This window comes from Bos mutus, chromosome 8, assembly GCF_027580195.1.
Source record: "Bos mutus isolate GX-2022 chromosome 8, NWIPB_WYAK_1.1, whole genome shotgun sequence".
NCBI classification, from domain to species: Eukaryota; Metazoa; Chordata; class Mammalia; order Artiodactyla; family Bovidae; genus Bos; species Bos mutus.
The window spans coordinates 62400726-62424905 of record NC_091624.1 but is presented as its reverse complement, the minus strand read 5'-3'; positions in this window follow the sequence as shown (position 1 = coordinate 62424905).

The window sequence follows — 24180 nt, the reverse complement described above, 5'->3', positions numbered from 1 at the left end:
TATCTTCTGCCTCCGTTATTCTACTATTTGTTCCCTCCAGAATGTTTTTGATCTCATTTATTGCATTATTCATTATATATTGACTCTTTTTTATTTCTTCTAGGTCCTTGTTAAACCTTTCGTGCATCTTCTCAATCCTTGTCTCCAGGCTATTTACCTGTGATTCCATTTTGATGTCAAGATTTTGGCTGATTTTTACCATTATTATTCTGAATTCTTTATCAGGTAGATTCCCTATCTCTTCCTCTTTTGTTTGATTTGGTGGGCATTTATCCTGTTCCTTTACCTGCTGGGTATCCTCTGTCTCTTCATCTTGTTTATATTGTTGTGTTTGGGGTGGCCTTGCAATGCCAAAGAATGCTCAAACTACCACACAATTGCACTCATCTCACACGCTAGTAAAGTAATGCTCAAAATTCTCCAAGCCAGGCTTCAGTAATATGTGAACCATGAACTTCCTGATGTTCAAGCTGGTTTTAGAAAAGGCAGAGGAACCAGAGATCAAACTGCCAACATATGCTGGATCATCGTAAAAGCAAGAGAGTTCCAGAAAAACATCTATTTCTGCTTTATCGACTATGCCAAAGCCTTTGACTGTGTGGATCACAATAAACTGTGGAAAATTCTGAAAGAGATGGGAATACCAGACCACCTGACCTGCCTCTTGAGAAACCTATATGCTGGTCAGGAAGCAACAGTTAGAACTGGACATGGAACAATACACTGGTTCCAAATAGGAAAAGGAATACGTCAAGGCTGTATATTGTCACCCTGCTTATTTAACTTATATGCAGAGTACATCATGAGAAGCGCTGGGCTGGAAGAAGTACAAGCTGGAATCAAGATTGCTGGGAGAAATATCAATCACCTCAGATATGCAGATGACACCACCCTTATGGCAGAAAGTGAAGAGGAACTCAAAAGCCTCTTGATGAAGATGAAAGTGGAGAGTGAAAAAGTGGGCTTAAAGCTCAACATTCAGAAAAAGAAAATCATGGCCTCAAGTCCCATCACTTCATGGGCAATAGATGGGGAAACAGTGGAAATAGTGTCAGACTTTATTTTTCTGGGCTCCAAAATCACTGTAGATGGTGACTGCAGCCATGAAATTAAAAGACACCTACTCCTTGGAAGGAAAGTTATGATCAACCTAGATAGCATATTCAAAAGCAGAGACGTTACTTTGCCAACAAAGGTTCATCTAGTCAAGGTAATGGTTTTTCCTGTGGTCATGTATGGATGTGAGAGTTGGACTGTGAAGAAGGCTGAGCACAGAAGAATTGATGCTTTTGAACTGTGGTGTTGGAGAAGACTCTTGAGAGTCCCTTGGACTGCAAGGAGATCCAACCAGTCCATTCTGAAAGAGATCAGCCCTGGGATTTCTTTGGAAGGAATGATGCTAAAGCTGAAACTCCAGTACTTCGGCCACCTCATGCCAAGAGTTGACTTATTGGAAAAGACCCTGATGCTGGGAGGGATTGGGGGCAGGAGGAGAAGGAGACGACAGAGGATGAGATGGCTGGATGGCATCACTGACTCGATGGACGTGAGTCTGGTTGAACTCCAGGAGTTGGTGATGGACAGGGAGGCCTGGCGTGCTGCAATTCATGGGGTCGCAAAGAGTCGGACATGACTGAGTGACTGAACTGAACTGAACTTCTGCATTCTGGCAGTTTGTGCAGTTCTCTTTATTGTGGTGTTTCCTCACTGTGGGTGGGGTTGTACGGGTTGCTTGTCAAGGTTTCCTGGTTACGGAAGCTTGTGTCGGCGTTCTGGTGGGTGGAGCTGGATTTCTTCTCTCTGGAGTGCAATGAAGTATCCAGTAATGAGTTATGAGATGTCAGTGGGTTTGGAGTGACTTTGGGCAGCCTGTATATTGAAGTTCAGGGCTATGTTCCTGTGTTGCTGGAGAATTTGTGTGGTATGTCTTGCTTTGGAACTTGTTGGCCATTGCATGGTGCTGGGTTTCAGTGTAGGTAAGGAGGCATTTAATGAGCTCCTGTCAATTAATATTCCCTGGAGTCAGGAGTTCTCTGGTGTTCTCAGGATTTGGATTTAAGCCTCCTGCTTCTGGTTTTCAGTCTTATTTTTACAGTAGCCTCAAGACTTCTCCATCTACACAGAACTGTTGATAAAACATCTAGGTTAAAGATGAAAAGTTTCTCCACAGTGAGGTACACCCAGAGAGGTTCACAGAGTTACATGGAGAAGAGAAGAGGGAGGGAGGAGACAGAGGTGGCCAGGAGGATAAAGGGGGGAATCAAAAGGAGAGAGACAGATCCAGCCAGTAATCAATTGCCTAAGTGTTATCTACCATCGAGAACACACACAGAGATTCACAGAGTGTTGGGTAGACAAGAGAAGGGGGAGGGAGGAGATAGAGGTGACCTGATGGAAAAAAAGGAGAGTCCAGAGGGGGAAAGAGCAGTCAAGCCAGTAATCTCGCTCCCAAGTAAAAATGGGTACTGAAGATTGGGTTCTTAAAGGTACAAAATTGATAACAAATATAAAAAAGGAAAGATTAAAAATCTAGAATAAAAGTTGAATTTTCAAAAATACAATATTAAAGAAAAAAAGTCACAAAAATTATAAAATATATATATATGAAGTTTGCTTTAAAAAATAGGATCTCTTTTTTTTTGCAAAGTAATAGGTTATAAAAATGAAAATTAAAAGAGTAATAGAGGACTTAAAATTTGTTTTAATTAAAAAAATAAATAATGATAGTAAAAATATATCTAGGACTTTCTCTGGTGTTGTTGTGAGCAGTGTTGGGTCAGTTCATTTTCGGATAGTTCCTTGATCCAGCTTATACTTCTCAAGATCTTTAGGCGCCTTCCTATGTAGTCGGTACTAACTACAGGGTCTTAATCTATTGCACCTGTCAGTTCCAAGCAGGTTCCCTCTGTTTTAGCTTCTTCTGTTTTCTGGTCTCTTCATTGTCTAATTTCTGCCCTGACGCAAGGGGGCAGTGGTGGACACTTTTTAAGGCTCACTTGTTCAGTCGTGCTGTGGGGGTTGGGTGGGGGGACGCTGCAAACAAATAACACTGGTGTGTGTTCCCAGTTTCTCGGCCACTCTGGGTTTGCCCCTGCTCACAGAGTGTGTGCTTTCACTGTCTACACTGCTTAGGCTCTGGGTTGCTCTGCCGGGAACTGTCTGAGGCCAGCCCTGGCTTGTAAGCACTTCCCAGGTCTAAGCTGCTCAGGTTCAGGTACTTGGGTAGTCCTCAGAGGCACAGACTCAGTTGGGCCTGCATTTTGTGCCCTCCCAGGTCCGAGCAGCTCAGGTGACCAAGTGTTTGGCGAGCACGGTTGCTGAGACTTATCGCCTCCCCCGTCCCTGCCACTCGGTTCTCTGGGCACTTCTCAGGTGGATATTGACCATCCAGAATCCCAAGAAGTCTTAGTTAGCAGCCTGCAGTTTGGTAGATATTGCCTCTCTGGGGCCGAGATTGCCCCCTTCCTGTTCTGGTTGCCTGTCACCAGAGGGGGCTGGTCTGCAGCCGGCTGGCTCTGCTCAGTCCTTTGTTCTGTGAGCGGGCCTGATGGTGTCTTAGGTTAGGGCTTTTCGCATAGCTCTAGTCAGTCCTTTGTTCTGTGAGCGGGCCTGGTGGTGTCTTAGGTTAGGGCTTTTCGCATAGCTCTAGTCAGTCCTTTGTTCTGTGAGCGGGCCTGGTGGTGTCTTAGGTTAGGGCTTTTTGCGTGATAGCTATCCCACAGTCTGGTTTGCTAGCCCAAGTTAGTTTCCTCAGATTGCCCTCGGGGCATTCTGGCCCCGTCTTTACTCTAAGCAATGCAGCCCATGCCTCCCTGCCCTGCCCCTGCTTGCTAGTGGCGGGTGCAGGCATCTGCGCTGCCTGTTGGGCACGTAATCTGTGGGTTTTAATTATTGATTTATTTTTCCTCCCAGTTATTTTGCCCTCTGTGGTTCCAAGGCTCACCACAGATTTGGCAGTGAGAGTGTTTCCTAGTGTTTGGAAACTTCTCTCTTTTTTAAGACTCCCTTCCCGGGACGGAGCTCTGTCCCTACCTCTTGTGTTTCTCTTTTTGTCTTTTATATTTTTTCCTACATCCTTTTGAAGACAATGGGCTGCTTTTCTGGGTACCTGATGTCCTCTGCCAGCATTCAGAAGTTGTTTTGTGGATTTTACTCAGCGTTCAAATGTTCTTTTGAGGAATTTGTGGGGGAGAAAGTGGTCTCCCCATCCTATTCCTCAGCCATCTTAGGACTGCCTTGATGAGCTTTATAAAGAAAGAATAGATTAAAAATTGAGTGAGAGAGCAGATCTTATTTTACGTCTTTTACCACAGAAGAAAAATCAATATAAAAGTAATCTAAACATGGGTGGGAGAAAACTTCTGAAGGTGATAGATAAATTTATACCCTGGGTGTAATGATGATTTCATGGGTATATTCAGTTCAGTTCAGTCACTCAGTTGTGTCCGACTCTTTGTGACCCCATGAATCGCAGCATGCCAGGCCTCCCTGTCCATCACCAACTGCCGGAGTTTACTCTAAATCATGTCCATGGAGTCGGTGATGCCATCCAGCCATCTCATCCTCTGTTGTCCCCTTCTCTTCCTGCCCCCAAACCTTCCCAGCATCAGGGTCTTTTCCAATGAGTCAACTCTTCGCATGAGGTGGCCAAAGTATTGGAGTTTCAGCTTCAGAATCATTTCTTCCAATGAACACCAAGGACTGATCTCCTTCAGAATGGACTGGTTGGATCTCCTTGCAGTCCAAGGGACTCTCAAGAGTCTTCTTCAACACCACAGTTCAAAAGCATCAATTCTTCCATGCTCAGCTTTCTTCACAGTCCAACTCTCACATCCATACATGACCACTGGAAAAACCATAGCCTTGACAAGATGGACCTTTGTTAGCAAAGTATAGTCTCTGCTTTTGAATATGCTATCTAGGTTGGTCATAACTTTCCTTCCAAGGAGTAAGCGTCTTTTAATTTCATGTCTGCAGTCACCATCTGCAGTGATTTTGGAGCCCAGAAAAATAAAGTCTGACACTGTTTCCACTGTTTCCCCATCTACTTCCCATGAAGTGATGGGACCAGATGCCATGATCTTCATTTTCTGAATGTTGAGCTTTAAGCCCACTTTTTCACTCTCCACTTTCACTTTCATCAAGAGGCTTTTTAGTTCCTCTTCACTTTCTGCCATAAGGGTGGTGTCATCTGCATATCTGAGGTGATTGATATTTCTCCCGGCAATCTTGATTCCAGCTTGTACTTCTTCCAGCCCAGCATTTCTCATGATGTACTCTGCATAGAAGTTAAATAAGCAGAGTGACAATATACAGCCTTGACGAACTCCTTTTCCTATTTGGAACTAGTCTGTTGTTCCATGTCCCGTTCTAACTGTTGCTTCCTGACCTGCATAAAGGCTTCTCAAGAGGCAGGTCAGGTGGTCCCGTATGCCCATCTCTTTCAGAATTTTCCACAGTTTATTGTGATCCACACAGTCAAAGGCTTTGGCATAGTCGATAAAGCAGAAATAGATGTTTTTCTGGAACTCTCTTGCTTTTTATACTATCTCCAAACTCCTCAAGTTGTATGTATTAAATGTCTATAGCTTTCTGTATGTCAATTACAACCCCAATAAAGAGATTTTTAAGAAGAGGAAAAAAGAATACAATTTTGAGTTATATTTACACATCTGAAATTCGAAACTGTGCATTCCTTGGGACAGTATTAGACTCAACTGGTAAACCAGGAGAATTTCTCAAAGAACCAAAAGATCTGTTCTGTATTTGCCATCTAATCATCTCTAAGAACTCCTGAAAAGAAAGATGCACTTCAGTTGCAGAGAAGTGAATCCTCTGCTAAATAAACAAGTCACCCTTAATGTTTTTGAGGAATAAAAACAGCCACTTCATGGCAAAGAGCTACTTTAGAATGAAAGGAAAATGGAAAGCATTTCTAATGCTACAGATGGTAGTAGATCACTAACTATGAGAAGAAAGTGACTGAATTTTCAGTGCCTTATGAGATAATATTCTTCTTGAAGATCATGTTTTAAAGGTAGAAATATAAAGTTACACTTGGAATACCACGTCTTAAATGAATAAGCTCAGGGAACTTGTAGCTCTAATTTGTTTGCAACAAGAATTCAATTGCACAACATCTTTCAAATGTGTATAATTTACTCTTATGTAATGACCATTGACCCCCCAGTATTGACAATTTTATGTGATTCAAGTAAAAGCTGGTCACTTTGGTGGCTAGGCCTGTAAAGACTTCAAAATACATACACTGTTTCCAAATAATCTCTGAATATTGTGTGAGATGTCAACACTAGAAATTTATTACTCCAAAAATATTTATTCATTTAGAGAATCATTTTTTGGTGCATATTTTCCCACTAAGTGGATATAGATAATTTCACCAGACTGAAGAAGTCAGTGTAGCCCTTGGCCTGCAGAGGAAGGAAAAATATTACAGAAAGAAATGAGGATAAAAATCACTGAAGGAAAAACAAAATCTTGAAAATGTCAATTATGCTAGGCTCAGTGCAATATAAAATACTGTCACAAATACACTGGATACATATATGTATATAAAATCCATGTAATGGGTACCATTACTGTATTATTCTGGGTTCTCCAGAGAAACAGAACCAATACAATGGAGGTATGCATATATATATATATATATATATATATATATACACTTATTTATCCATCTGTCTCCATTGTCAACTGAAAAATACCACAAGGAGGCAAAAAAGGCAGTTTATTTGAGGTCTTAAAATTTTAATTCAGGGATCATAAATTCCAGAGAAATCTAGAACAGTGTATTTTTCCTTTTGGGGAAAAGGAAATATTAGTTTATAATTTTTTTTTCAGGATATCTTGGCCCCAAAGGTGTATGGGGGCAGAAAAAACAGTAAGAAACTGGTGAATTCCCTGACAACAGCCTATCTCAAATGGCAAGGGAGCGATTTGCTTACTTTCATAACATCTACTTCTGCTTCACTGACTATACTAAAGCCTTTTGGGGTAGACTGTGTGTATCACAAACAACTGTGGAAAAATTCTTAAACCGACAGGAATACCAGACCACCTTACCAGCCTCCTAAGAAACCTGTACCCAGCTCAAGAAGCAACCGTTAGAACCCGACATGGAACAATGAAAATGAAAAGTGTTAGTCACTCAGTCATGTCCCACTCTTTGCAACCAGATGCACTGTAGCCAGGCTCCTTTGTCCATGAGATTCTCCAGGCAAGATACTAGAGCAAGTTACCATTCACTTCTCCAAGGGATCTTCAAGACCTAGGGATAGAACCTGGGTCTCCTGCATTGTAGGCAGATTCTCTACCATCTGAATCATCAGGAAACCGAATAGAACTGCCACATGATCCATCAATCCCATTTCTGATTTTATATGTGTGTGTTTCTACCAGGCTCATCTGTCCATGTGATTCTACAGGCAAGAATACTGGAGCAGTTTGCCATTTCCTCCTCCAGGGGATCTTCACAACCAAGGGATCGAATCCACAGCTCCTGCATCTCCTGTATTGCAAGCAAATTCTTTATTCCCTGAGCCATCAGGGAAGCCATGGGCTGGTTCAAAATTGGGAAAGGAGTACATCAAGGCTGTGTATTGTCACCCTGCTTATTTAACTTATATGCAGAATACACTGGAGTTTCAGTGGTAAAGAGCCCACCTGACAATGCAGGAGATCCAAGAGACTTAGGGCAGAAAGTGAAGAGGAACTAAAAAGCCTCTTGATGAAGGTGAAAGAAGAGAGAGAAAAAGCTGATTTAAAATTCAATATTCAAAAAACTAAGATCCTGGCATCCAGTCCCATCACTTTATGGCAAATAGATGGGGAAACAATGGAAACAGTGACAGACTTTATTTTTGTGGGCTCCAAAAACACTGCCGATGGTGACTGCAGCCATGAAATTAAAAGATCTTGCTCCTTGGAAGAAAAGCTGTGACAAACCTAGACAGGGTATTAAAAAGCAGAGACGTCACTTTGCCCACAAAGGTCCAGATAGCCAAACCTATGTTTTTTCCAGTAGTCATGTATGGATGTGAGAGCTGGATCATAAAGGCTGAGCACAGAAGAACTGATGCTTGAAAACTGGTGCTGGAGAATGTTATCAGAAAGCAAATCTTCTGGTTTCCAAATATCTGATAATTCATTCAGTTTTAGTTTCTCTTACATAACAGCAAACACAGCAACAATAATAATATTAATAACTATTATGTACTAAGACGCCACAGTATTAAATACTGTTCATGTATTACCTTTCATTGTAATCTTTTGATACAGATACTCAAAATAGCTTCATTTTACACATAAAATATCTGAGACAGACTCTAAAAAACCTAACTTTACAGAATTTAATATTAAATGTTTTAAAATGATAGAAAAATAAATCATGCCATTGAGAAGAAAGAAATGTTCATATGTGGGAATACCCAGCACACAAAAATATTCTGTGTTTTAATATCAAAGATTAGATAAGAAAAGTATAATTTGCACAATGCTATTATTAATAGTTAATATTACTATTGGAAGTATATACCCATCTCTCTCTATATATTTATATCTATATATAATTAAACTTGAGTATGAAAACACACATACAGTATAATAACCAAGTTAATGATAAATACCATTTGAGATGAAATAAAAGTCTCACATTTTCATTTATTTTGTACTGAAATTGATTGGATTTAAGTTCAAATATAATTTTATTTTCCATTTATCCCCAGTTAAAAGGAACAGAGAAACACTTGGCAGCTATATACTTTTTCTCTTTTCATGCTTATAGAAAAGAAAGAAAAAGACTTTTTTTTTGGTTTTTTTTTTGTTTGTTTGTTTGTCATTATCACCAAAAAATGTTTCATGCTGATACCCTAATCGTGGTCATTTATGTTTGTAGAACTAATTACAGAGAAGGAATTTGTACTTAAGATTTGATTTCTGTAAAAACAATGCATCAATTAAAACCCTCAAGTTATTTATTTCTTCCTTTCAGCTATTACTGTTTTTAAGAGAATGAGTTTCTTACACTTGAAACCAGTTGGTGAGGATACTAGGTTAGCTCTTTTCAATATCTTAATTCTTCAAAGCCAAATTTTTCACAATGTGAGAAGCATTCACTGACCATAGGACCAATAAGACAGATCATAATATCCTTTTGGAAGCAGTAATGTTGAAATTAGAGTGTCAGAGCTCAATATTTCTCTGACATTTCATAGACACAAACATGATAAGTGAGGTGAGGGAAGCTTATCATTGCTGTAGGTGATGAAATCATGTCAACTTAGGGCCAGGGAATTTACCTGGTTATACACCAAAAACAAAACAAGCCCCAGTCATCCCAAAGGAAAACATTAATTCTTTATATCAAATTCCTCTCCATGGTGATTTAGTTTGTGACTTTGCATATGGGAGGCTTACTTATGAGTAAATGGTAAACTCTGTAATATGGTGTAGTCTCCAATCTACCATGACTTATGAGCCATATTTTATAATGTCTGCTTTTGGAGCATGTTTCAAGCTGTGTAAATAATATGTACCTCATCAAAAGTTAAAGAAAAGCAGCATTACATGCAATGACAGCATGGTAGAACATTGACCTTTTCACATTTATCATGTGCCTCTGATGCTTCTCTAATGGATATCTTGACATTTTCATTTGAAACGATTGCTGTGTTCTCTGACATTTTTGTCTCTGTCATTGAAATCATAGGGGTTAGCAGCAATTGTTTACAATTACTGGGCATACAAATCATTAGCAGGTATAATAAGCATATTTTTTAACACAAAATGTTCCAGGATATATTGGAGAACAACCAGATTTTGCATTTGTCTTTGTAAGAGACCAATGTGATAAGTTTGCAGCTGTAAATGTTAAAAATCCATACAGCATATGCCATCACTTGAGAATCTAAATATATTTTCAAATAAAAATTGAGTTGAATGCTCATATTTCCAATGAACTTTTTTAATGAAGACATGTTTTAGCAAACTGATTTTACACTTTCTATTTTGAGTTTTAATATAGCAAAGAATGCAAATATGAATTTCAGTTACCTCTATGAATGAATTTGTTTATAGCTTATTTTTATCTAAGGTTTGACGTTGTTACCAAAACAGATTTAAATGAAGAAGAGGACAGATATTAAGAAAATTGGGATTAAACGTATCTGAGAACATTAACAAAGGCAAGATTATAAGCTGCTACTGCTAAGTCACTTCAGTCGTGTCCGACTCTGTGTGACCCCATAGACGGCAGCCCACCAGGCTCCCCTGTCCCTGGGGTTCTCCAGGCAAGAACACTGGAGTGGGTTGCCATTTCCTTCTCCAATTGTAAGCTAGAAAGGCATATTATGTGACCATATACAGTTTATAAATGTGGATACCAAATCTGATTGTGAAGATTGTGTTTTGATTAAACACAAAGGAAAAGTGAAGTTATAATCACAGCATCCAATAAACGAGTTGTTTAAGGGAAACACGTCTTTGGAAGGAATGATGCTAAAGCTGAAACTCCAGTACTTCGGCCACCTCATGCCAAGAGTTGACTCATTGGAAAAGACTCTGATGCTGGGAGGAATTGGGGGCAGGAGGAGAAGGATACGACAGAGGATGAGATGCCTGGATGGCATCACCGACTTGATGGACATGAGTTTGAGTGAACTCCGGGAGTTGGTGATGGACAGGGAGGCCTGGCGTGCTGCAATTCATGGGGTGGCAAAGAGTTGGACATGACTGAGCAACTGAACTGAACTGAACTGAATTTTTCCTCAATGAGACCTTTGTCAATTTCTCCCATGGGTTTTTATAAAGAAAGTGATGTTTTTGATATCCATTTTTTCCCCCGCATAACACATGCTCTGCATGGTTAAGAAAGAATGGATGAAATCATGTTGTTTAGGGTTGAATCCTGATTTTAGAACAGATGAGATACTTATGACCAACTAAGAGCTCGTTAGTAAAGTGGCATATATTTTACAAGGTTCATGGGAAGAAAAAAACAAGTTTAGTGCAGTACTTAGTTCAGTGTCTGACACAATTTTAGTGAAAAATATTAAGGTTTAGTGATTCCAACATCCTTTGGAGCAGGTTATGAGGATACTAATGTGTAATTGAGTAAACATATATTTGATGACTTTCAAATCAGTGGGGTCCAGGAATGTCATTCTGGTTTTGTCTAAAGGAATAGCTTAGAACACCTAGAACTCTTTCCGAAATTTCATCTACAGAACACTAGTATTATAACATGGTTCACACAAATTGGTTTATGAAACTTAGACTTTTATACCATTTTTTTAGGCTGCAGAGTCCAAATTAGCATATTTGGGTATCTGAAATACCCTTATTTGAGCAACCTGTTTAACTGTGTTTAATGTAACATTTTATTAGTTTTTTGTTTGCTTGTTTCACTATTGACTAGGATCCCAGGTATGGGATTTAATTAATGACCAGTAGTAAAAATTAATGAGCTTGAATAAGGCATATGACTGAAGAGATAATCATCACTGTCCTAAATGTATATGTACCAAGAAAGAACCAATTGCTGAGCCAAAATCTTACTTAAGATATCAATTCTTGCCCATCTCAGCATGGTCATGCAACTGAAATACATGAAAACCAGCCTATAAAGTTTAGTGTAAAACATTTTCAAACCAGTTATCTACCAGAAATTTAGATCACATAGTCGAATATTTGATGATGAATTAGTTCTCAATTTTACTATTAATACTTAGAGAACTGAATGATTTTATCTCTTCTTGAAACACATGTGATATGTTTCCCTCTATGGAATTTTAACACCTGCCCCAAATATATATATATATATATATATTTAGTAATCATTTGTAAGCCATATTTTTATTTTCCTGGCAATAGTTAAATAGAAGAACTACTGATTTGCTGAGATTGCTTTTAGTACTTGGTTAAAAAAGCTTTCTATCACAGAAACTTACATTTGACTTCATAATTATATATGGCTTATTCAAAAGTAGTAGAAAATCACTGTAACAAATTAAATAAAAGGAGAGGAGGACAAAACATATCCTTTCCTGTACTACTTGAAGTTGTTATTTTTCTGCTTGAAAACTTCTCCTACAAACTTTCTAGTATTAGTATTAAATAATAAATAATGGTCTTTCCTCTGAATAGAGAAGACTTGACAGACTTGCTTTCTATAGCCACTGGTGTAGCAACATGCCAGGCTCATGGTAGACACAAAAATATTTGGGTGAAATAATGGATACATGAATACTAGCTGAATTCATAAGTACTAACTTCAGAAGCAGAATAATTACAGGGCTATAATCACTGTTTATGGAGAGACACAAATGAAATGTCCTCATTCTCACACAATGCTTCTAGAATTAATATATATGCTTCCAAGTTATCTCTTCATATTTCTAACCAAAAATTGAAAACTGACTTATAGATAAGTTTCACAGTATTTTAATGAAGAACGAAAACAGCTCAACTAGAATTAAATTATCCTTAGAGGCAAATATAAATAAACTGAAAGAGATCAACAACTGAGTGAAGATTAAATAAGGGAAGATTTGAGAACTGTCTATCAATTGAGTATCATTTTTAGAATGTCTGTAGTTTGGGCATGAGATCTGTTTAAAAAATTCTAACACTAATTGATTTAAGAATAATATAATTTCCTAATTACAGGAATTATAAAATGGTTCTATTTTAATGAATTAAGAATGTTAATCACATAACAAATTTGTTCATAGCAGTGTGTGGTCGTGAGAGAGAATTTGCAAAATATATGCTTTCTCTGTTCTCCTTAAGTTCACAAATGATTTCAACAAGTTATAGTTTAACAGTTATAGAGATTTGAGAAGACTTCCCTCATTGGCTTATACAGCTTCAGACTTATTTTTTCAATGGTTTGGGAAGTATAAAGGCAATATTTGACATATGTAAGAAATATATTCTTGGGAGAAAAAAGTTAAAAATAAAAAGAAAGCAAGGAGCTAAAAGATTCATATCAACTGAGGGTAAATCATCAAAGTTTTTTAGTTATTTTTCCCCACATCTTTGTTTAAAGTAAATAAAAGATATCAGCTTTTTACTACATATTGATTTTTTCCAGTAAATCTTATTATGATTGCTAAAAAAGAACTTATGGGACACGAATTAGCAACTAACACTTTAAGGGATTTCCAGGTGGCCAGTGGTAAGAAAAAACCTGCTTGCCAATGCAGGAGATGCAAGAGATGCAGATTCAATCCCTGTGCTGGGAAGATCCCCTGGAGCAAGAAATGTCAACACACTCCAGTATTCTTGCCTGGAAAATTTCATGGACAGAGGAGCTTAGTGCTGGGCAACAGTCCATGGGCTTGCAAAGAGTAGGACATATCCAAGGTTTAGAGTTGTATATCTGTATAAGTAAACTTTATGGTATAAGCATTCCAGCTGAGATGATGCCAGTTGCTTGAGTAAAGCAAAATGTTTCATGTCAATAATCCACGTAAGTCAACTTTGGCTGTTCTCATCCACATGTGTCTTGCCATGGCAGCCTACAGAGGTGCTATTTTAGAGCAATTTTACAAATAATTAAGAAGTAATGTACTGGTTTAGTCCAAAAGAAGCTGATAAAATGCTTCTTGGTTTTGGCCTCATTATTTCAATCGGCAATCCTTTCAGCTCAAGTATTCATCAGTTTTTCTCTCTCTTGCTTGTACACATAAATGGTCCACTTAGAGTAAATGGAAAATGTGCACATTTGATCCATCATATATAATAATCAAGTTATTTCCCAAATCCTAGCTGTATATTCTGCTGCTTCAGGCAATCTTTTATTCTTATTTATCATATACTGGATAGAGAACAGTTTAATTTGCCCCTAAAGTCCCAGGGTACACATGAAGCCCAAGCCCTTCTCACAAAAGGAAAACAACCCGCATGTCCATCTTTCAAGGAAAAAAATGAGACTACCAGAGTATAAGCTGATTAATTCTGAAATTCCTCTCTTGAATTTACTGCCTCCCCACTGGCCTTTCCAACTTCTCTTGGCAATTTATAGATGGATAATCAGCTAATGGTTGGATGTATTCTTGGTCTGAAAACTTATTTTCAAAGGTGACTCATGTGGCCTCATCATCTCAGTATGCAATGTGGAGTACTTGTCATTTACTATATTAACTAAATTGGAGAACCAACTTTATCATAATTTTGGAGAACAGTCAAAGGTTTATAAAAAGCAAGCAAACAGTGAGTTAAGAAAATGCCTACTTCAAAATGATAGAAAAGCTTTGTGAATTTTTTTTTTCTTTTCTTTGCCCTCCCCCTTCTTTGGCTCAGTAGGAGCTTAAAGACAGGAGCCATATTCCTAGTGTGAGAACTTGCTCCCTGGTTCTGGTGGGGCAGAGATGGACTTATTCATAAAGTATGATATATACAGTCAGCAAAAACAAGGCCAGGAGCTGACTGTGGCTCAGACCATGAACTCCTTATTGCCAAATTCAGACTTAAATTGAAGAAAGTAGGGAAATCCACTAGACCATTCAGGTATGACTTAAATCAAATCCCTTATGATTATACAGTGGAAGTGAGAAATAGATTTAAGGGCCTAGATCTGATAGATAGAGTGCCTGATGAACTATGGAATGAGGTTCTTGACATTGTACAGGAGACAGGGATCAAGACCATACCCATGGAAAAGAAATGCAAAAAAGCAAAATGGCTGTCTGGGGAGGCCTTACAAATAGCTGTGAAAAGAAGAGAAGTGAAAAGCAAAGGAGAAAAGGAAAGATATAAACATCTAAATGCAGAGTTCCAAAGAATAGCAAGAAGAGATAAGAAAGCCTTCCTCAGTGATCAATGCAAAGAAATAGAGGAAAACAACAGAATGGGAAAGACTAGAGATCTCTTCAAGAAAATCAGAGATACCAAAGAAACATTTCATGCAAAGATGAAATGCATGATTTCATCTTTGGGCTCAATGGGCTCAATAAAGGACAGAAATGGTATGGACCTAACAGAAGTAGAAGCTATTAAGAAGAGATGGCAAGAATACACAGAAGAACTGTACAAAAAAGATCTTCACGACCCAGATAATCACGATGGTGTGATCACTGCCCTAGAGCCAGACATCCTGGAATGTGAAGTCAAGTGGGCCTTAGAAAGTATCACTATGAACAAAGCTAGTGGAGGTGATAGAATTCCAATTGAGTTATTCCAAATCCTGAAAGATGATGCTGTGAAAGTGCTGCACTCAATATGCCAGCAAATTTGGAAAACTCAGCAGTGGCCACAGGACTGGAAGGTCAGTTTTCATCCCAATCCCAAAGAAAGGCAATGCCAAAGAATGCTCAAACTACCACACAATTGCACTCATCTCACATGCTAGTAAAGTAATGCTCAAAATTCTCCAAGCCAGGCTTCAGCAATATGTGAACCATGAACTTCCTGATGTTCAAGCTGGTTTTAGAAAAGGCAGAGGAACCAGAGATCAAATTGCCAACATTTGCTGGATCATTGAAAAAGCAAGAGAGTTCCAGAAAAACATCTATTTCTGCTTTATTGACTATGCCAAAGCCTTTGACTGTGTGGATCACAATAAACTGTGGAAACTTCTGAAAGAGATGGGAATACCAGACCACCTGATCTGCCTCTTGAGAAATTTGTATGCAGGTCAGGAAGCAACAGTTAGAACTGGACATGGAACAACAGACTGGTTCCAAATAGGAAAAGGAGTACGACAATGCAGTATATTGTCACCCTGTTTATTTAACTTATATGCAGAGTACATCATGAGAAACGCTGGGCTGGAAGAAGCACAAGCTGGAATCAAGATTACCGGGAGAAATATCAATAACCTCAGATATGCAGATGACACCACCCTTATGGCAGAAAGTGAAGAGGAACTACAAAGCCTCTTGATGAAAGTGAAAGTGGAGAGCGAAAAAGTGGGCTTAAAGTTCAACATTCAGAAAACGAAGATCATGGCATCCTATCCCATCGCTTCATGGGAAATAGATGGGGAAACAGTGGAAACAGTGTCAGACTATTTTTCTGGGCTCCAAAATCACTGCAGATAGTGGCTGCAGCCATGAAATTAAAAGACACTTACTCCTTGGAAGGAAAGTTATGACCAACCTAGATAGCATATTCAAAAGCAGAGACATTACTTTGCCAACAAAGGTTCATCTAGTCAAGGCTATAGTTTTTCCAGTGGTCATGTATGGATGTGAGAGTTGGACTGTGAAGAAGGCTGAGCGCTGAAGAGTTGATGCTTTTGAACTGTGGTGTTGGAGAAGACTCTTGAGAGTCCCTTGGACTGCAAGGAGATCCAACCAGTCCATTCTGAAGGAGATCAGCCCTGGGTGTTCTTTGGAAGGAATGATGCTGAAGCTGAAATTCCAGTACTTTGGCCACCTCATGCGAAGAGTTGACTCATTGGAAAAGACTTTGATGCTGGGAGGGATTGGGGGCAAGAGGAGAAGGGGACGACAGAGGATGAGATGGCTGGATGGCATCACTGACTCGATGGACGTGAGTCTGGGTGAACTCCGGGAGTTGGTGATGGACAGGGAGGCCTGGCGTGCTGTGATTCATGGGGTCGCAAAGAGTTGGACATGACTGAGCGACTGATCTGATCTGATCTGATCTGATTATGTATATCTGCTCTAAACAGAGGTCAACCTGAATGACTGACCCAAGGCACTCACCTCTGTTTTGTTTAATGACAACCCAATTCAGAATGAAAAAGTGACAGGCATCACACAAAAATATTATAAAGCTAACAACCTGTAGCCACCTGGGCCAAAAGATTACTATTGAGGCATACACAGACTATCCAAAGCCTCAGAGGAATAGCTAGGGAGAAAATTTTGGTAAATTAGGGTAATCAAAAGCTCCCATGTATATTTTATGCTTAGTTGCTCAGTTATGTCTGACTCTATGCAACCCCGTGGATTGTAGCCCGCCAGACTCCACTGTCTATGGGGATTCTCCAAGAAAGAATAGTTGAGTGGGTTGCCTTGCTCTCTTCCAGATCTTCCCAAACCAGGGATTGAATCCCTGGGGGATTCATTGCAGGGGGATTCTTTCTTGTCTGAGCCACCAGGAAAGCACCCCTTGCATACTAGGGAGCTTGTAAAGCCACATGCATAATCAGAGAAGATGTGTGTTCAGAAAGGACCCAAGAGATCCTAAGCCTAAGGTCCTCCCACTTTTCTAAAGACTTAGTGCAAGGCTGGCTAAGAATTGTTTCAAACTGAAACAGTTTGCAAAAATAGAAGACTTTTTTCCTTTGTTTTCTGTTTCTTTGTTCTTGGAATTTGAGGAAGTTACTATAAAAATATTTCAGTTCAGGTCAGTTTTTCAGTCATGTCCAACTCTTTGCAACCCCCTGGGCTGTAGCACTCCAGGCTTACCTGTCCATCACCAACTCTTGGAGCTTGCTCAAACTCATGTCCATCTCGTTGGTGATGGCATCCAACCATTTCATCCTCTGTCATCCCCTTCTCCTCCTGCCTTCAATCATTCCCAGCACCATGGTCTTTTCCAACGAGCAGTTCTTTACATCAGGTGGCCAAAGTATTGGGGCTTCAGCTTCAGTATCAATCCTTCCAATGAATATTCAGGACTGATCTCCTTTAAGATGGACTGGTTGAATCTCCTTGCAGTCCAAGGGACTCTCAAGAGTCTTCTCGAACACAACAGTTCAAAAGCATCAGTTCTTCAGTGCTCAGCTTTCTTTGTTGTCCAACTCTCACATCCATACATGACTAATGGAAAAACTATAGCTTTGACTAGACGGACCTTTGTTGGCAAAGTAATGTCTCTTTAATATGCTGTCTAGGTTGGTCATAGCTTTTCTTCCAAGGAGCAAGCATCTTTTAATTTCATGGGTGCAGTCACCATCTGCAGTGATTTTAGAGCCCCCCAAAATAAAATCTCTCACTGTTTCCATTGTTTCCCCATCTATTTGCCATGAAGTGATGGGACAGTATGCTATGATCTTAGTTTTCTGAATGTTGAGATTTAGGCCAGCTCTTTCACTCTTCTCTTTCACTTTCATCAAGAGGCTCTTTAGTTCCTCTTCACTTTCTGCCATAAGTGTAGTGTCATCTACATATCTGAAGTTATTGATATTTCTCCCTGCAATCTTGATTCCAGCTTGTGCTCCATCCAGGCCAGCATTTCACATGATGTGCTCTGAATATAAGTTAAATAAGCAGGGTGACAATATAAAGCCTTGACATACTCCATTCCCAATTTGAAACCAGTCTGTTGCTCCATGTCCAATTCTAAATGTTGTTTCTTGACCTGTATATAGATTTCTCAGGAGGCAGATAAAGTGGTCTGGTATTCCCATTTCTGTAAGAATTTCCCATAATTTGCTGTGATCTACGCAGTCAAAGTCTTTGGCATAAAATAGTAGATGAATGCGAGCTAAAGGAAGAGACAGTGACAATATACGATAAGAAATACAGTCCTTTCTGCATGTGTAAATTAACTAGTGGGGGGATTTCTTTCACAATAAATAATGTGTATCACATCAACATAATTAACTTTAAATATATTATAATATTATACACTACTTCCACCTCAATAAAGCTGGAATTATTTTAAAAAATACAAATATTCATTTTCAAAACTAGTGTGGTAAAGTCACCAAAGAAATGAACAACTAAATCTTTTAGCAATCAAAAAATAGTAAACCATGGGAGAATCTCATTTCTAGAGTTACAAGATCATCATAATTAATTTTCCAGGTTTTTAAAAATCTTTGTTTCTATAATTTAATTTTTAATAAAGGCTTTCAAAATTAGCTGCTCTTGAACTCTGATGGATAGGCATCAATCTGTGCCTCCTGTATTCATGTTAGAATGTAGAAATGACTTTTTTAAAATGGGTTTTATGTTTTAGAAAGAGTAGTTTTAGATTCACAGCAAAATTGGGGGAAAGTCCACAGATTTCCCATATATTTATTGCCCCACACATGCATAATCTCCTCCATTATCAACATCCTTCACCATGAAGAACACTTGTCACAACTGATAAACATACACTGACACATTACTGTCACCCAAATTTCAAAGTTTACTTCAGGGTTCACACTCTATGTTATAAATTCTATGCATTTGGAGAACTGTAAAAAAGGCACATACTTTGACCCTCATTTCTCTAATAATTAGTGATGTTGAGCATCTTTTCATGTGCCTCTTGATTCTGTCTGTCTTCTTTGGAGAAATGTCTATTTATATCAAGTAACTATGGGTTACTTGGTTTTTTTATGCTGAGTTTCATAAGCTGTTTATTTATTTTGGAAATTGATCCCACATCAGTTGCCTTGTTTGCAAATATTTTCTTCCATTGTAAGAGTGTCTTTTTGTCATGTTTATGGTTTTCTTTGCTGTGCAAAAACTTTTAAGCTGAATTAGGTGCCATTTGCTTATTTTCATTACTCTAGGAGGTAGCTCAAAAAAGATCTTGCTGTAATTTATGTCCAAGAGTGTTCTTTCTATGTTTTCCTTTAAGAGTTTTATAGTGTCTGGTCTTATATTTAAGGTATCATCTCACATCAATAAAAATGTCCATCATCAAAAATATCTGTAAACAATAAATGTTGGAGAGGGTGTGTAGAAAAGGGAACTCTCTTGTACTATTGGGTGGAATGTTAATTAATACAGCAAACTATGAAGAACAATATTGTGGTTCCTCAAAAACTAAAAATAAAACTATTACATGATGTAGCAATCCCACTACTGGGCATATACTCTGAGAAAACTGTAATGCAAAAAGACACATTCATCCCAGTGTTCACTGCAGGACTATTTACAACAGGACGTGGAAGCAACCTAAATATCCACTAATGGATAAATGGATAAAGATGTGGTACATATATATAATAGAATATTACTCAGCCATAAAAAGAAACAATATTGGCTCCATTGTAGAGATAGGGATGAACCTAGAGTCTGTCATATAGAGTGAGGTTGAGTCAGAGAGACAAAAACAAATATTGTGTATTATATGTATGTGAGTAGAAGGTTGAGTGTGGAAGAATTGATGCTTTTGATTTGTTGTGCTGGAGAAGACTCTTGAGAGTTCCTCGGAAAGCAAGCAGATCAAACCAGTCAATCCTAAAGGAAATCTACCCTGAATATTCATTGGAAGGACTGGATGCTGAAGCTGAAGCTCCAATACTTTGACCACCTGATGCAAAGAGCCAGCTCACTGGAAAAGACCTTGATGCTGGGAAAGACTGAGAGCAATAGGAGAAGGAGATGACTGAGGATGAGATGGTTAGGTGGCATCACTGACTCAATAGACATGAGTTTGAGCAAACTCTGGGAGACAGTGAAGGACAGAGAAGCCCTGTGTGCTGTAGTTCATGGGGTCACAAAGAGTTGGACATGACTTAGCCACTGAATGACAACAACAAGGTTTTCAATTCCTTTCACTAAATACCAAGAAGAATGATTGCTGATTGTATCATAATATTTCTGATTTTGTAAGAAATTACCAAATGGTTTTCCAAAGTAATTATACTATTTTTCTCTCCTACTTGCAGTGAATGAGAGATCCTGCTGTTCCACAAACACATTTAGTGTTTGGTGTTGTCAGTGCTCTAGATTTAGTCCATTCTAACACAGCGTTCAGTTCAGTTCAGTTCAGTCGCTCAGTTGTGTCTGACTCTTTGCGACCCCATGGACTGTAACACGCCAGGCTTTCCCTTCATTACCAAACCCAGACTTTACTCAAACTCATGTCCATTGAGTCGGTGATGCCATCCAACCACCTCATCCTCTGTCATCCCCTTCTCCTCCCACCTTCAGTCTTTCCCAGCATCAGGGTCTTTTCCAATGAGTCAGTTCTTCACATCAGGTGGCCAAAGTATTGGAGTTTCAGCTTCAACATCAGTCCTTTGAATGAATATTCAGGACTGATTTCCTTTAGGATTGACTGGTTTGATCTCCTTAAAGTCCAAGGGACTCTGAAGAGTCTCCTCCAGCACCACAGTTGAAAAGCATCAATTCTTTGGCACTCAGCTTTCTTCATGGTCCAACTCTCACATTCATACATGACTACTGAAAAAAACATAGCTTTGACTAGATGGACCTTTGTTGGTAAAGAAATGTCTTTGATTTTTAATATGCTGTCTAGGTTGGTCATAACTTTTCTTGCAAGGAACAAGTCTTTTAATTTCATGGCTGCAGTAACAATCTGCAGTGTTTTTGGAGCCCCCCAGAATAAAATCTCTCACTGTTTCCCCATCTATTTGCCATAAAGTGTTGGGACCAGATGCCATGATCTTAGTTTTCTGAATGTTGAGTTTTAAGCCAAATTTTTCATTCTCCTCTTTCACTTTCATCAAGAGGCTCTTTAGTTCCTCTTCACTTTCTGCCATAAGGGTGGTGTCATCTGCATATCTGAGGTTATTGATATTTTTCCCTGCAATCTTGATTCCAGCTTGTGCTTCATAAAGCCTGGTAATTGGCTTGATGTTCTCTGCATATAACTTAAATAAGCTGGGTGACAATATACAGCCTTGACATACTCCTTTTCCGATTTGGAACCAGGCTGTAGTTCAATATTCAATTCTAACTGTTGCTTCTTGACCTGCATACAGATTTCTCAAGAGGCAGATCAGGTGGTCTGGTATTCCCATCTCTTTAAGAATTTTCCACAGTTTATTGTGATCCACACAGTCAAAGGCTTTGGCATAGTGAATAAAGCAGAAGTAGATATTTTCTGGAACACTCTTGCTTTTTCAATGATCCAGTAGATGTTGGCAATTTGATCTCTTGTTCCTCTGCCTTTTCTAAATGCAGCTTGAACATCTGGAAGTACATAGTTTATGTACTGTTGAAGCCTGGCTTGGAGAATTTTGAGCATTACTTTACTAGCGTGTGAGATCAGTGCAATTCTGTGGTAGTTTGAAAATTCTTTGGCATTGCCTTTCTTTGGGATTGGAATGAAAATTGACCTTTTCCAGTCCTGTGGACACTGCTGACTTTTCCACATTTGCTGGCTTGTTGATGATGCTTTCACAGCATCATCTTTCAGGATTTGAAATAGCTCAACTGGAATTCCATCGCCTCCAGTAGCTTTGTTCATAGTGATGCTTCCTAAGGCCCACTTGAGTTTGCATTCCAGGATGTCTGGCTCTAGGTGAGTGATCACACCATCATAATTATCTGTGTCATGAAAATCTTTTCTGTATAGTTCTTCTGTGTATTCTTGCCACCTCTTCTTAATATCTTCTGCTTCTGTTAGGTTGATACCATGTTTGTCCTTTATTGCATGAAATGTTCCCTTGGTATCTCTAAATTTCTTGAAGAAATCTCTGTGCTATGCTATGCTAAGTCACTTCAGTCGTGTCCGACTCTGTGTGACCCCATAGACGGCAGCCCACCAGGCTTCCCCGTCCCTGGGATTCTCCAGGCAAGAACACTGGAGTGGGTTGCCATTTCCTTCTCCAATGCACGAAAGTGAAAAGTGAAAGTGAAGTCGCTCAGTGATGTCCAACTCTTAGCGACCCCATGGATTGCAGCCTAACAGGCTCCTCCATCCATGGGATTTTCCAAGCAAGAGTACTGGAGTGGGGTGCCACTGCCTTCTCTGGAAGAAATCTCTAGTCTTTCTTATTCTGTTGTTTTCCTCTATTTTTTTTTGCATTTCCACACCATTTATTGCCTTTGTTCCTTTTATTCAGTCTTTGTCCCTTCCAAAAAGTGTTCTTATTTTGAAGAATAATTTAAAGATTTCCTGTAAAATATTTTGTGATAAACTGACTCTTTTTCATGATCAAGAAGTCAAAAATGTAGAAGGAAAGGTTTACTTTCACGAAGTTGACTGAGGAAGCCAGAAGAGAAGAAATTACTGAATCCAAACACAGAGGTCATTCTTCTACACACTAAAAAGTCCAGAAGCAAATGAAATAGGAGGAAAAAGAAGCAAAAAACTTGGCTATATTTTGTGTTCAAATAACTGCATATCTTTGTCAAAAGTCAGGTCACAAATGAGAGATATCTCACAATATGAAAAAAATATATATGCTGTAATGGGAAATTGGAAATACACAGAACAATGAAAGTTGATACTTATTTTTATCTAACTAATCACAATGTAGAGTGTTACAAATTTAAAATGTTAGCTATAAGGTTAAATTTAGTATTGACTTTAAAATCACTCAGATACAGTGTGTTCACATTTATTATATTCAAAAATAATTTTTAATATTACTTATATTTTGAATTTTGAAAAATGGAACAGAGTATTGGAACTTTCTGTCCCACTTTCATACACTTAGAGACATTCTTTAGAGTTCCTCTTTAAAAGCATCTTCCCAAAATAATATACACATGCTTTTGATTTTTATATTCTTATATATTTATTTATAATATATATAGCCTTAGCTCAGCAAGATACAGATAACAGAGAGGTTGATAAAAATTCAAAATATTAAACTATTGAGTAAGTTTTCTTTCGAAAGCCAGACTTATTTGGAAATGTTCAGTTCAGTTCAGTTCAGTCACTCAGTCGTGTCCGACCCTTTGTGACCCCATGAATCACAGCACGCCAGGCCTCCCTGTCCATCATCAACTCCCGGAGTTCACCCAGATTCACGTCCATCGAGTCAGTGATGCCATCCAGCCATCTCATCCTCTGTCATCCCTTTCTCCTCCTGCCCCCAATCCCTCCCAGCATTAGAGTCTTTTCCAGTGAGTCAACTCTTCTCATGAGGTGGCAAAGTACTGGAGTTTCAGCTTTAGCATCATTCCTTCCAAAGAAATCCCAGGGCTGATCTCCTTCAGAATGGACTGGTTGGATCTCCTTGCAGTCCAAGGGACTCTCAAGAGTCTTCTCCAACATCACAGTTCAAAAGCATCAATTCTTTGGTGCTCAGCCTTCTTCACAGTCCAACTCTCACATCCATACATGACCACAGGAAAAACTATAGCCTTGACTAGATGTACCTTTGTTGGCAAAGTAATGTCTCTGCTTTTGAATATGCTATCTAGGTTGGTCATAACTTTCCTTCCAAGGAGTAAGCGTCTTTTAATTTCATGGCTGCAGTCACCATCTGCAGTGATTTTGGAGCCCAGAAAAATAAAGTCTGACACTGTTTCCACTGTTTGCCCTTCTATTTCCCATGAAGTGATGGGACCGGATGCCATGATCTTTATTTTCTGAGTGTTGAGC